The sequence below is a fragment of the Triturus cristatus genome, chromosome 11 (assembly GCF_964204655.1).
Source record: "Triturus cristatus chromosome 11, aTriCri1.1, whole genome shotgun sequence".
Lineage (NCBI taxonomy): Eukaryota > Metazoa > Chordata > Amphibia > Caudata > Salamandridae > Triturus > Triturus cristatus.
In genome coordinates, this window is record NC_140594.1 from 315,158,782 (window position 1) to 315,171,336 (window position 12,555).

The window sequence follows — 12,555 nt, forward strand, 5'->3', positions numbered from 1 at the left end:
TCCCTCTGTACTTTTTTGGAAACTTGTGCATGTACTGCACGGTTTCCAATGAGCCCTCGTGCATGTACAGCGTTTACCTTGCGGGAGCGAGCGGCGGCGCCATCTGTTTGCAATTATCGCGCCCCCGGCTACTTGATCCCATAAGGTAAATGCTTTAGATGGACTTTAACTTTCTTGGCCGTGGGGCGCCCTTGTCTTTCAGCGCTTGTCTAATAGGCCATTAACACTTGCACATTTGCCGGCGAATGACGCTCTGCGTGCCTGTGCTTGTTTTTTCCAGCTGTCTGATTTTCGTTTGGTTTTCTTTTCGTGACCCTACTTTGTCTCCCCACCTTCCTCAAATATTTTCAGTACATAGATAAATAAAGAGAAAGTGGTGTAAAATCAGTTTGTTTTCCCCCCAGGGTGCTTTCCGCGCCAAGACCAGCATTGTTGATGCATTAATTCAATCATTCAGACTTGTCAGAGGCTTGAAGGGCGGGTAGATGATGGTTTTTACCCTGGGCTGCTGATGTGTGACCAGGTTCCTTATGTACTCTGTTTATTTTGATGAGGTCCGACCTCTGCGCCACCAGTGTAGTGTTATCCAGCGCCTTGCAGCAGTGACTGTACCCAGAAGCCGCTTTCTTTCGTGGTGGTTAATCTTTCTGTGTGTGATTGGTTGTATTTACACCTTCCCTAGAAACGGTAACCCTCGTACTTTGAACTTCGGCCACGTAGTTAGATCTGAGACTTTAGAGCTTTCAATGTTTGAAAACTTCCTTTCCGCTTCCTATTTTCTCACCTGGATGTTTCCCTTTCACCCTTTGCTTCCTCCTTACCCCCCTCTGCCTCCTATTCACCTCCCTCCGTCACTCACCAGGACTCCTCTTTCAGTCCTTTCTCCTCCTTTACATCAGCTCTTCCCTCACCTCCCCGTTCACCCCCCTCTCTGATGTCATTACTCTCACCTCGGATCTTTTCCCCGTCATACATATTTCCTGAAGTTCTCGCCACCTTTACATTCACTTCATATTCCCTCTATCCAGTGTCCTTTTGCCCCTTTTAATCCTCTCACTACGACTCGCACGTTTTCCTTCTCTCGTTCCCTCTTCTCTACTTTCTAACACTGTATTTCTGTCTCTCTTGCGTCTGACTCTCTCTCTCTCTCTCCCTCTTCTCTCCTTTCTTACACTCTTTATTACCCGCCCCTTTGCATCTGACTTTCTCTCCGCCTCTCCTCGGCCCTCCAGTCACCTGCCCCGGTGGTGCTCTGGGTGGAGCTGTCATCTGCAGATGCTTCCGGTACTTCCCCCTTGCTGTGTTGTCTCAGCCTTGCATCACTCCGCCCCTCCACCCCAAGCTGCAGGGCACGGATTTGTGCATCATCCCGCCTCTCCATCCCTAGCTGGAGGGCACGTATTCGCAGAGGCCGCTGCTCTTCGCGAAGGGGGAGGGAGGCTCAGGGGCCGGCGCCATAACCCGCGCCGAGACAAAGGTGGAAAACCGGTTCTGGGCGCCTTGGGGCGACCGGAAGCGGCAAGCAGAATCCCCCCCGGGTCATCATGGCAGCGCCAAACTATTCCTCCCCCCCCCCCCCCCGTCCAATGGGGGGGCTCTGCGAGGTACGGACCCCCCAATGGGGGCGCGTTACCCGAGTGGCGGGAAGCGTGAGGGGGGGGGTTATAAGCAGCCGCTCTCCCAGGTAGCTCCTAACTTCGTGGAGCGGGGAGAGCGGCGCCCCGGTGATAATTTTGTGGGAATGTGAGAAGAGGACGACGGAAGGCGAAGTGCTGCCGGAGGTTTGCTGGACCCGAGTCGTTGCCCGGGCGCGCCCCTCCTCAACCAAGAACGGCGTGGCCATCGCAGAGAAGCAGCGACCCAGAGGTGCAACCAACGGAAAGCGAGCAAGCTGGGTTGCCCGGGTGCGCCCCTCCTCAACTTCGATCAGCCGGGCATCGCGTGGACCAGCGGTCCGGTGGGTGCAACGAGGAGCGGCTGCTGCATGGCGACCTCCCCCCCCGGCATTGACACCGGCGAGGACACCCCCGAGGGGTTTCCTGCTCACCCAGCGCGGAAGGCAGTGCCGGAGCAGAGGGTGTCCGGAGCACGAGCTGCAGACCCTATCGGAGCACAGGGTCTTCGCACAGCCTCGCGCCGTCATTGACGAGGCCGACGTTCAAACGAGGTCAGACACTCAAAGCTGACAGTGTGCAAAATACACCCGTGGACTTCACGAGCTGAACTTGTGTTATCCGAAAGGCGTGCAAGGAAGCAACGCAGTTTGACCTTTCATGCTAGCGGTTGACTGGTTAATTATTTTGGCCGAGTGTTTCCGGGTGAGGCGACGCCGTGGCCACAGGAGCGGTCGGCGCATGCGCAGCAAGGCAGTGTTGCGTCCAGCCGGTCCCCCGGCTCTGTTGTCGGCGCTGTGGTGCCGCAGGTGCGGCGAGCGGAGCAGAGTCACCGCGGCCTAATAATTAAAGTCGGAGACTCTTACTATCCGGGTACAGGTTCAATTCCCATTGATGCTGGTGATATTTGAGGAAACCCGCGAGTGGCGGTGACCCGGCGGGGGCAGTGCCGACCTGTTGGGGGAGTCGACATTCCGGCAGTGCCCGGCGGGAGGCGTTTCCGACACACCAGTGAGCATTGCAGCCTGCAGACTGGATACCTGCCAAGACAGGCGGGCTGGGAACAAGGCAGTTTAAAAAAAAAAAAATAAAGGCCTCATTTGGTGCATCGGAGGGCGGCAGCACCGCGCAACTAGCGATGGCAGAAGGGCAACCGGAGGAGCTCACAGAGCTGCTAAGGAGCATCCGGGAGGCATCAGCAGTGCATGGCAGCGAGTGGCTGCAGCCACATCTGGGGCAGGACGGAGGCGAGAGGACAGAGGCCTGGGGAACGGACGACGCTGGCCCATCTTCACCCAAGAAACGCAAGACGGCAGCGCCCGGGCAGGCACAGAGGAAGGTCCTCAGAAAGAAGCCACAAAGGAGGGATCCACCACCAGCGGGCACACCAGCAGGCGAACACAGCGGAGGCCCCGGCCGAGCGGCAGGCGGTGAGCATATAACGACCATTGTCCAAGAATGTTTAAAATCAATGGCTCCGCTATTGCTTAAAGGACTAGGGCAGGGGGTTGGGGAGACAGGGGCACAGCGCGCAGATGATGTGTCTGGCTTGCCTTGGCATTTAATAGACCCCGGTTGGGTGCGGCAGGCTAGATTGCACGGACAAGGAGGACAGGGTACCCAGGGCAACCAAGGGTCCCCATTGGCGGCGTAGGGGTACACGGGCAATGTAAGCAGCCCAACGCTTGAGGAGACAGCCGCAGAGGCCTACACCAGGCCATCCCCTGGCCCCGCATCCCTGACCACAAGAGCCACTGGCTTGGCAAGCCTTATTCCTGTGGCGGTCAAGGAAAGAATATGGCGCAAAGAGTTCATAGACATTTTTTCTCTGCTAGAGATACAGTTAAAAGGGTTGGACCTCACAACCTGCGACAAGAAGGAGGAAGACAGGAGGGAGAAGCGCGGCGCAAAGAAAGAACGAAATTTTGATAATTGTCTGGACGCGTTTAGAATTATGGCCTGCATCATAGTTGAAAAGTTCCAGCGCTGCGCAGCAGACTTATGGCTCTACGAGTCCAATATTCATTAGGCACAGAGACAATTCCCAGGTGTCACCTGGCTGGAATATGACAAGGGTTTCAGGTTAAAGATGCAGAGGCATCCGGAGACTGAATGGAATGAGGAAGACGTGTCCGGTTTCATACACAAAATGCTAGTGGCGAAGGAGGTGAAAGCTTGAGTTGGAAAAAATGACCAATCCTTTCGGAGTTCCTACAGAGGGAGGGGGAAGTTTTTTCACAGGCCCAAGTTCAACACGGGAAAACCAACGGTGCCCCAGCAATTTGCTGGAAGTTTGATGCCGGGGAATGCACGTGGGGGGCAGCATGCAAATTCCAGCACGCATGCTCCAGCTGTGGGGGCGGGCACCCGTCAGTGGGATGCCGGGGCAAGCAGGAGCAGAAAAGGGACAAGAAGGATAAGAAAAGGAAACACTAAGGTTGTTGCAGCAGGGGGGGGGGCGGTACGGGGTTTGGGCGATTGCCAACTAGCCAGATCCCCAATTAACACACATCAGCTGCGCAGGCTAGCGAACAAATACCCCAACAGAGCAGACGCGGCTGTCTTGGTGGAAGGTTTTGAGGAGGGTTTTGTGATACCATTCAGAGGTCCACTCCCCCTAGATGGGGCAAATAACCTGAAATCCGCGAGGGAACACCCGTAGGTAGTAACCGAGAAACTGGAGAAGGAGATGTCTTTAGGCAGGATAGAGGGCCCCCTACCCCCGCATTTGCAAAAAGGCCTGGTTATTTCACCCCTGGGGGTGGTCCCCAAGAAGGAACCGGGGCAATTCAGACTCCTCCACCATCTCTCCTTCCCCGAAGGGTCGTCGGTAAATGACGGGATAGGGGCAGAGGCCTGCTCAGTGGGTTATGCATCTGTGTACGATGCAATTGACCTGGTGAGGGCAGCTGGGCAGGGGGCACTCATGGCCAAGGCAGACATTGAGTCCGCCTTCCGACTGTTACCAGTCCATCCCTCCAGTTTCCACTTATTAGGCTTCCAGTGGGAAGTGGATCTGTATATAGATAAAGCCATGCCTATGGGCTGCGCAATATCCTGCGCATATTTTGAGCAGTTCGCCACCTTTATAGAATGGGCCCTACACGACAGACACCCAGAAGGGGGTAAACTCCACTACCTGGATGATTTCATGTTTACAGGCCCCCCCCGGTCACCAGTCTATGGGAACGCATTGGCAGCGTTCGAAGAGCTGGCAGGGATACTGGGGATCCCCCTGGCACCAGAGAAAACGGTAGGCCCCTCCACAAAACTCACATTTTTGGGCATAGAGCTGGATTCAGTAACGGGGACAGCTAGGCTCCCGGAGGACAAAGTAAAGGATTTCAGGGCAGAGGTACGTGGCCTATGCGACCGGAACAAAGCAACTCTCAAGAAGCTGCAACGGCTGATTGGGAAGCTCAACTTCGCGGCCAGCGTTATACCAGTAGGTAGAGTGTTTGCCAGGCGCCTCACACAGCTGACTTCAGGCGTCACCCACAAACACCATCACGTCCGGCCAGGGGTGGGGGTCAAGCAGGACTTACTGATGTGGGACAAATTCCTCACAGACTTTAACGGCATCCTCATATGGAGGGAAGGCTGGGTAACGGCTAAGCAGATAGCCCTATTTACAGACGCCGCTGGTAGCACGGGTTTCGGGGCAATCCTTGGCAAGAAGTGGTGTGCAAGCCGGTGGCCAGATAAATGGCATAGGCTAGGCATCACAAGCAACATAACTTTCTTGGAACTATTCCCTATTATAGTGGCACTGACTATATGGAAGCGGGAGCTAAGGGACATGAAGCTAACACTTTAGTCAGATAACAAGGGGGTGGTGCAGGCCATTAACAAAGGCGAAGCAAGGTGCCCCGACATTTTAAGACTAATGCGTCAGCTGACTAAATTGCAGCTGGAAGGGAACCTGGATTTGAAGGCCCGCCACGTCCCAGGGGTGGACAACACGGTACCAGACGCCCTGTCCAGGTCACAGATGAGCCGTTTCAGGGAACAGGCACCTGGGGCAGACAAAGCTATGACCCCTTTCCCAGCGCACCTGTGGGACCTGGGGGGGTAGATCTATCTATACTTGTGAATCAAGCCCTCACTCCCGAGGCAGCTAGACGTTACAAGAAATACGCCACAACGGTAATGGAGATAGGGGGCATACGATCCCTGGCCGACAGGGACGAGACACGAAGGGCGGTAGAGCGATTCATACAGTGGGCATTCGCCAACAAGAAGACAAGGTCTTTGGCACAGGCCCACCTGGCAGCCATAGCCCATTTTTCAAAAATTCACACAGGGGAAGATCCCACAGCATCCCTGTACCTCAAGGCGGCCATGAAAGGGTGGAAGCGATCCGAGGGGAAGAAGGTTGATAGCAGGCGGCCCATAGATTTCGAAAGACTGGGCCAGCTGTTGGAGGCCCTGGTGTGGTGTACAAAGGACAGATTAGAGCTCCACCTGTTCCAAGCAGCCTTTTCCACAGCATTCTTTGGTGCCTTTTGCATCAGGGAACTGGTGGCACCCAGGAGGGAGGGGCCCGGTGTGGCAGTGCCTCCAGGCCACGGACATCAGACCCAGGGCAGCCTTAGTGGAAATAGTTCTGCGAAGGTCGAAGACAGACCAGGCAGGAAAGGGCGCAGTGATACAGCTGCAATGCATCCAAGTGAGCAAGTCTTGCGCGGTGTGCTGCTTGCTCAGATACATGGAAGCACGCCCGGCGGGGGGGGCACTTTTCAAACATCAAGACGGAAGCAACCTGAACAGATTCCAATTTACTGCACTGATGCGCCAGGCCCTCACCATAGCCGGGCTGCCCCCGAAAACATTAGCCCCTCACTCTTTCAGGATCGGCCCAGCAACCTCCGCGTCGCAGCACGGTATGCCGGAGACCAGAATTCAAGAGGTGGGCCGGTGGCGGTCCAGGGCATACAAAACATACATCAGGCCACAGCTACTTTAGACCGCACGGGCAAGGGTCGGTGGCACTCACTTTGGGATGCCGCACGGCAGGGTGAGTGGCATAGCTTGTCACCTTGGGTGTCACAAAGCAAGCAACAACAAAAAAAAATAACAAAAAATAATAATAATAACTTGGAGAACTAGTGCGCCTGCGCTGCTACGATGACTATATGATGTGCAATCCTTTCTTCAGCAGAAGAACATCCCCGGCTGGTTTGGGTAGTGGGCCATTTCTTCGTGTCCAGGATGTGGGCATGGTGGCAGCAGGCGGGCCACAAGATGGCAAACCAGCCCAAAGGCACGTGCATCCGGTGGCTGGGTCAGCCAGGGATGAAATGGAGCCACGCCGACACTCGGAAACCTGCTGACAGACGCAGCATGGCATCCAGACATACTGATCATCCACCTTGGGGGCAACGACCTGACCCAAATGGGAAGAAAAGCGTTAGGTCACGCCATCCAGGCAGACCTCACAAGGGCATCTCCAGCTCTCGGCGACACGGCCATCATTTGGTCGGAGATGATCAGCAGGAGACAATGGAGGGGTGCAGAATCGCACAAAGCAGTGGAAAATGCCAGAAGAAAACTGAACATCGCTATGCACAAATTTTGCAAAATCAACGCTATGGAATCCATCAGACACGACTGATCCACCCTGGGCGCCAAGAGCTGTATAGCCAGGACGGGGTCCATCTGTCAGAAGAAGGGTTGCAACTCTTTTGGAATAACCTATGGGGCGCAATGGCTCTCGAAGGTTGCAGATAAAAAAAAAAAAAGAAAAATCCACAGTAGCAAAGGGGGGAGCCTCAAGAAGACGTTAGCCTCCCTGCGGCGTGGCGAAAAACTGTACAATGGTTGGCTAAGGAGACACACCGACAGGGTGGTGTGTAGGAGGAGGGCCTCTCACCTTGGCATGCCGCACGGCAGGGTGAGGTGGCCGGGCCAAGGAGGGGGGTAGCAAACGGAGACGGCGCTCGCTGCCCAGACTCGGCCTGTTGGCAGGGCACAAAGGGCAGCGAGTTGGGGGCCTAACTCAGAGGAGAAGCTACCCTTCCCTACATGCAGAGGGCGTGGGTGACCAACCAAATGGGGGTCCCAGTGGTAACAGGACAAAAGAGGACTACCAAGGACTAACAAGAGAACTGGTTTGGGGGGCCATTTACGAACTGGAGGTACCACAACATGATCTGCTAATGTGATGCGGGCAGGGATTTGTGACCAAAGATATGGCAGTTCGCAAATAACCAATGTGATCAGGTGTCATGCTAAAGGATGACCAGATAACCAGTATGTGTGTAACCCTAATAAAATCTGCGGCCAACAACGACCACAACAACTACAATCCTTGTTGGCTAAGTTTCGTGGGACGCCAGTGGGGCGGGGTTACAGGATAATTTTCCACCGGTTGGGCGCAGTGCGGGGGTTATTGTGCGTGCATTACTCCGCCCCTCCACCCCTAGCTGGAGGGCACAGATGGGTGCGCGCATCACCGCGGTGTTTGTCTGCTCCGGTGTCTTATGCTTGCTTTACTAGAACGAGGACCTGTTCAGCTGCTCTGCGCACCCTGGGCAGGCCTCTGGATTTTACACGCGCCTTTATTTGTTCTAATTTCTGAATCCGAAGGGGAGGGCGGGAGTTTGGGAGGGCCATGGCATCGCATAGGCGGTGATTAATAAAATGTTTTTCAGATGTGATGCCTGCACCCCCTCTCCATGCCTGCAGGGTTCACGTGTTTGATGTTGGCGTTTGTGACAAACATTACTGTGACCCAAACACCTTCTCTTCTCCGAAGATGCTCTCCAGGAATCCTCGCTGCGGAGGCTCATCCCCCCCCCCCCCCCCACCCTCCTGCGCGGATCATGTCCACCCGAAGTGGTTCTTTGTAAGCACTATTAGGCACTCACCAGTAAAGAAACCGAGCTAACAAGCTCCACAAACGTAGCAAGGAAATTATTAACAAGTTTTTATTTTTGTATTTTTAAAGCTTCCTAGTTTTTTGTATCTTTATAAAACACGAACTCGACCCGAACGTTTTAGAGCACTTTGCATGAGTACCAGTTACATTACACAAGGCCACATTCCCTTTTTATTTTTAGGCAATGGGAGATTAAGGGATTCGCCCAGAATCACAGGCTTTTGAGCTGACGCCGAGATTCGATCCTGGTTCCCCAGTACCAAAGTCAGCAGCTCTGATATAACCCCAATCGATCCTCTACCTTACATCATCCTCATCTATAAAGGGGTTTGCGACCATTAAAGTTTTTCTATAATTACCAAACCCATTTTATATTTATCCCCTTACTTGCTTCTTCTCGCCATCTGCTTTTTCTTTATCTCACTATCTCTCATCCCTTTGCTTCTCCCTCCCTCCCCCCATCACACTTTCCTGGTTTCCTTTTTCATATCCCTTTATGCTAAATTGCATCTCTTACCAAACTTCCAAACACCTCTAGGAAAAAAACACTTATAAGGTCCCAGAAGCGAGACCTATTAGCTATGCCAATCCTTGTTTTGATTTTGCAAACCGGCTAGGACACAGATTGGTTAAGATATTGCTTTAGATTTACAGTGCAAAGTGTGTCCCAGTAGCTGCGATGGGAATGAAATATGTGGCTACGCGGATACTTCAATAACATTATCAGTTATTGAGAATACATTTTCAGTAAGACGTTTATGCCTTCTCCAGAGTATTTTCGTTTTGATTGCTCACAAGGAACTTGGTTTTGGGTTCTTGAGATATATTTTACAATTATGGCAACTTCTCCTCTGGCTTTCTGTTTGGCTTCGCCCTGAGAAAAGCTTTAACCGCTTGGTGCCACATGTATGAACCAAAAAAGTGTGATTTCCAATTTGCGAATCAATTATGCGAATTGCAAATAGGAATTTGCAAACCCTCAGGTAAGTACGATGTGACTCCAAAAATAGTGAGTCTGTAACAAGATGCTTCGCAATCTAGGTAATTGCTAATAGAGATTACCAAAATTGCAAATCGCATCCCGAATTGCAAACAGCACCGCAAATTGGGAGAAAACACTTCCTGGTCATGGGTAATCTCCTCTCAACCAGGAAGTGCCTCACAAAACCTGCCTGGAGACCAGCCTGAGTGGAGGAGGAGTGCTGCTGCCATACACAGCACAGGCCCAATAACCTCAAAGGAACCCGAGCATCAGCCATAGCCAGCCAAACTGCAGAGAAAACACCTGGAGGAAGAAAAAGAAAACCTAAATTCTTAGAAAAGGAGTTGGAGATATTCACAGAGGAGTGATGTGAGAACCATGATCTTCTATTTGGAAAGGCATCAACAACAGTTCCAGAGTCACAGAAAAAGACAGTCTGGCAGGAAATCCAAGCTAAATTAAATGCCATTTGAGTCATCCACCTCTCCGTTGATGAAACTTGCAAGAGGTGGTATGACCTCGGGTCACAGACAAAAGAAAAGAAGGCCCACCAACAGAACCACTACCCACTGCACTTGAAACCATGGTGGAGACCACACTGGAGCCTGAGGCTGTCATGGGTATTGTGAACATCGACAGTTCTACACCAGGAACATCACAAAGTAAGGGTATAATATTTACTTTTCTCACATCTCAAACCACACATCTATGTCCAAATCCACATAGTCCAGCAGCATGCATCAGACTGTTCTCCAAATGTAAAGTATTTTACCATGATAGGCCATTATGGGCCATATCGCCATAAAGTAATCTCAGGAGTCATATGTACGTTTATTGGCCCACACATCATATAGGTGAATATAATGTATCTCATTTGTCCCACAGATCACCCTGAGGTACACATTGAGGACACCAGTGTGGAGGTAGTGGACGATGCCAACATGGCAGCAGAGGAACCCATCCCTATAGACAGCTACCCCAGCACCACACCACCCCAATCTAGCACTATGTCACTGTCACCAAAGGCCGCAGCAATGTAGGATGATGATGTCTCTCTGCCACCAAGTCCCATCCCACAGCCAAGTGTGAGCCAACACTAGCGTGTTCCAGTGCGTGAGTGCAAAAGACATCATGAGGCATGTGAAGCTGTTGAAGATGAAGCCAACGTGCAGTTGTTTGTTAGTCTCGAGGCATCCCTGCTCCAAACTCAACACTTTCAAAACAAGGAGTAAAAAATCATAAGGAGGAATATGCATAACATGCAGCAGAGCATATCTGTACAGCAGCCGTATTCCTGTTGTAGACTAAGCAAGGACATGGCATGTTGGACGTAGCCCCAAAAACCATTGATGGACACATAATCCTAGCTTGGCATTTTCACATGGCTATACTTTAATGGTGATGTAACTAACCTTTTTTATATTTTACTTACCACTTAGTAATCACACAGTTTAAAAATTAAACTAAAAAAAGAGTAGCATGACATTTAAAGTCTGCTTTAGTTTGCAATATTATCTATGCTTACATCATTTCAGTGAGTGCAGTGTTACTCATAGCTTACCTTGCAAAGTAATGTGGTGGTATGTGATCCCGTCGACATCTCCCCTCCACTGCTATGCTCCGGTCTCCAGGCTGTTGTAGAGGGGCTTCTGGCTCTTCATGTTCTGAATCAGTGTGCTCCAAATTGAGGTGTAGCCCGCGCCTGGTCGCTATGTTGTGTATAATGGCACAGGTTGCCACAATTTTGCAGGCTATTTCCCGAGCATATTGGAGTGCAACTCCACTTCTGCGAAGGCACAGGAATCTTGATTTGAGCATGCAAAAGGTCCTTTCGATGACAGCTCTGGTGCGTCAATAGGCAATGTTGTAATGCCTCTCATTTTTAGGTCTCGCCTAGTATTAGCAGCGCACATGCGCTGCTCTCGTCATGCAAGGGCCTTTTGTAATCGATACAGTTTGGAAGCTGACTTTAAGCTACGCCCTTCTTTTCAATTGGTTAGCGTCAGCGTTTATGTTAAACGCTGGCGCGTGATTTGCAATTGGGTTTTTTGGTTCCTGCCTTGTCCACCTTTAGTACGGCCCCTGTGGACAGGCCGATGCCATCTTTGTCCTCCCATTTGTTTCACCCTTCCTCTCCACGCCCACCCAGTGCCTCTCTGATCCTCCTCCACAGTCCCTCGCTCCGGCCACTCTCACTCCTCCCTGCGGCTTCCCGACCATCGCCCCGTGCACTCGCTGTTCTCTTACTAAGCTACTGTATCACCACTTCTATCGTTCTTCTGTTTCTTCTTGCTCCTTCTCACTAGCGTCAACTTTGAAAAAATATAAAGTATTTCACGGAAACGGTTTTCAAATTTCTCTTTCATAAAAAGCAGCAATCATATTTTTTGTTTTAAAAAAATAAATAAATAATGTTTAGGGAGTAGCTGTCATATTCATGTCTTACACCACAGCCTGTCGCCGTCGGGCTGGTCACCCTGGGCGGCAGGATAATGCGTCCTTTCACAAAACCCGGCCATAAAGTCACGGGCGAGTCGCGTGTTGTACACCCACTCTGGTGTTTTCAGTCCCGACAGACAAGGCACAGGCTCGGCTCGTGTGTAAAATCAACAGGCGGCTCTTGTCAGCCGGCGACCAACCCGCAGCATCCTGTGTTTAGAGACCTTGTTTTTTAAGCTATCCCGTGCACAAGCTGCTGCTGCCCGCCTCCTGTTGCCCCATGGCTGTGCTCGTGTATGCATTCTTTCCTGTCTGCAGGCACACTAATGCACGAAGGCAGGCAGGATCGCTCGTAACGCTTGCCAATTCTGCCTCACGCCATCCCACCTTCCCACTGCCCTGCTAAACGCATTCATTCCAACCAATTACTGCTCTTTTTCAGCACCATTTGTGTGCACTTCTTAATAGGAGTGGAAAAAACATTCACATTTCATGCCATTTGCTGTTACCAATTAATTCGGCAGCATTTCCTTCCAACTTACCTTAACTTACACATAGCTCATCTGGAAGGGCTCTTTCTCCGCCTGGGAGAGGAGGCAGAATTAGTCACTCACAAGGAAGACGACAGACAGAGCTGCCTG

At 51.8% G+C, this 12,555-nt stretch overlaps 1 protein-coding gene across 1 annotated transcript in view; it reads left to right on the plus strand.

Annotated features, from left to right (window-relative positions):
• The window catches only part of FBXW8 (F-box and WD repeat domain containing 8), a 698,699-nt gene that overhangs the window by 49,351 nt on the left and 636,793 nt on the right, over window positions 1-12,555 (plus strand). The window lies entirely within an intron of this gene.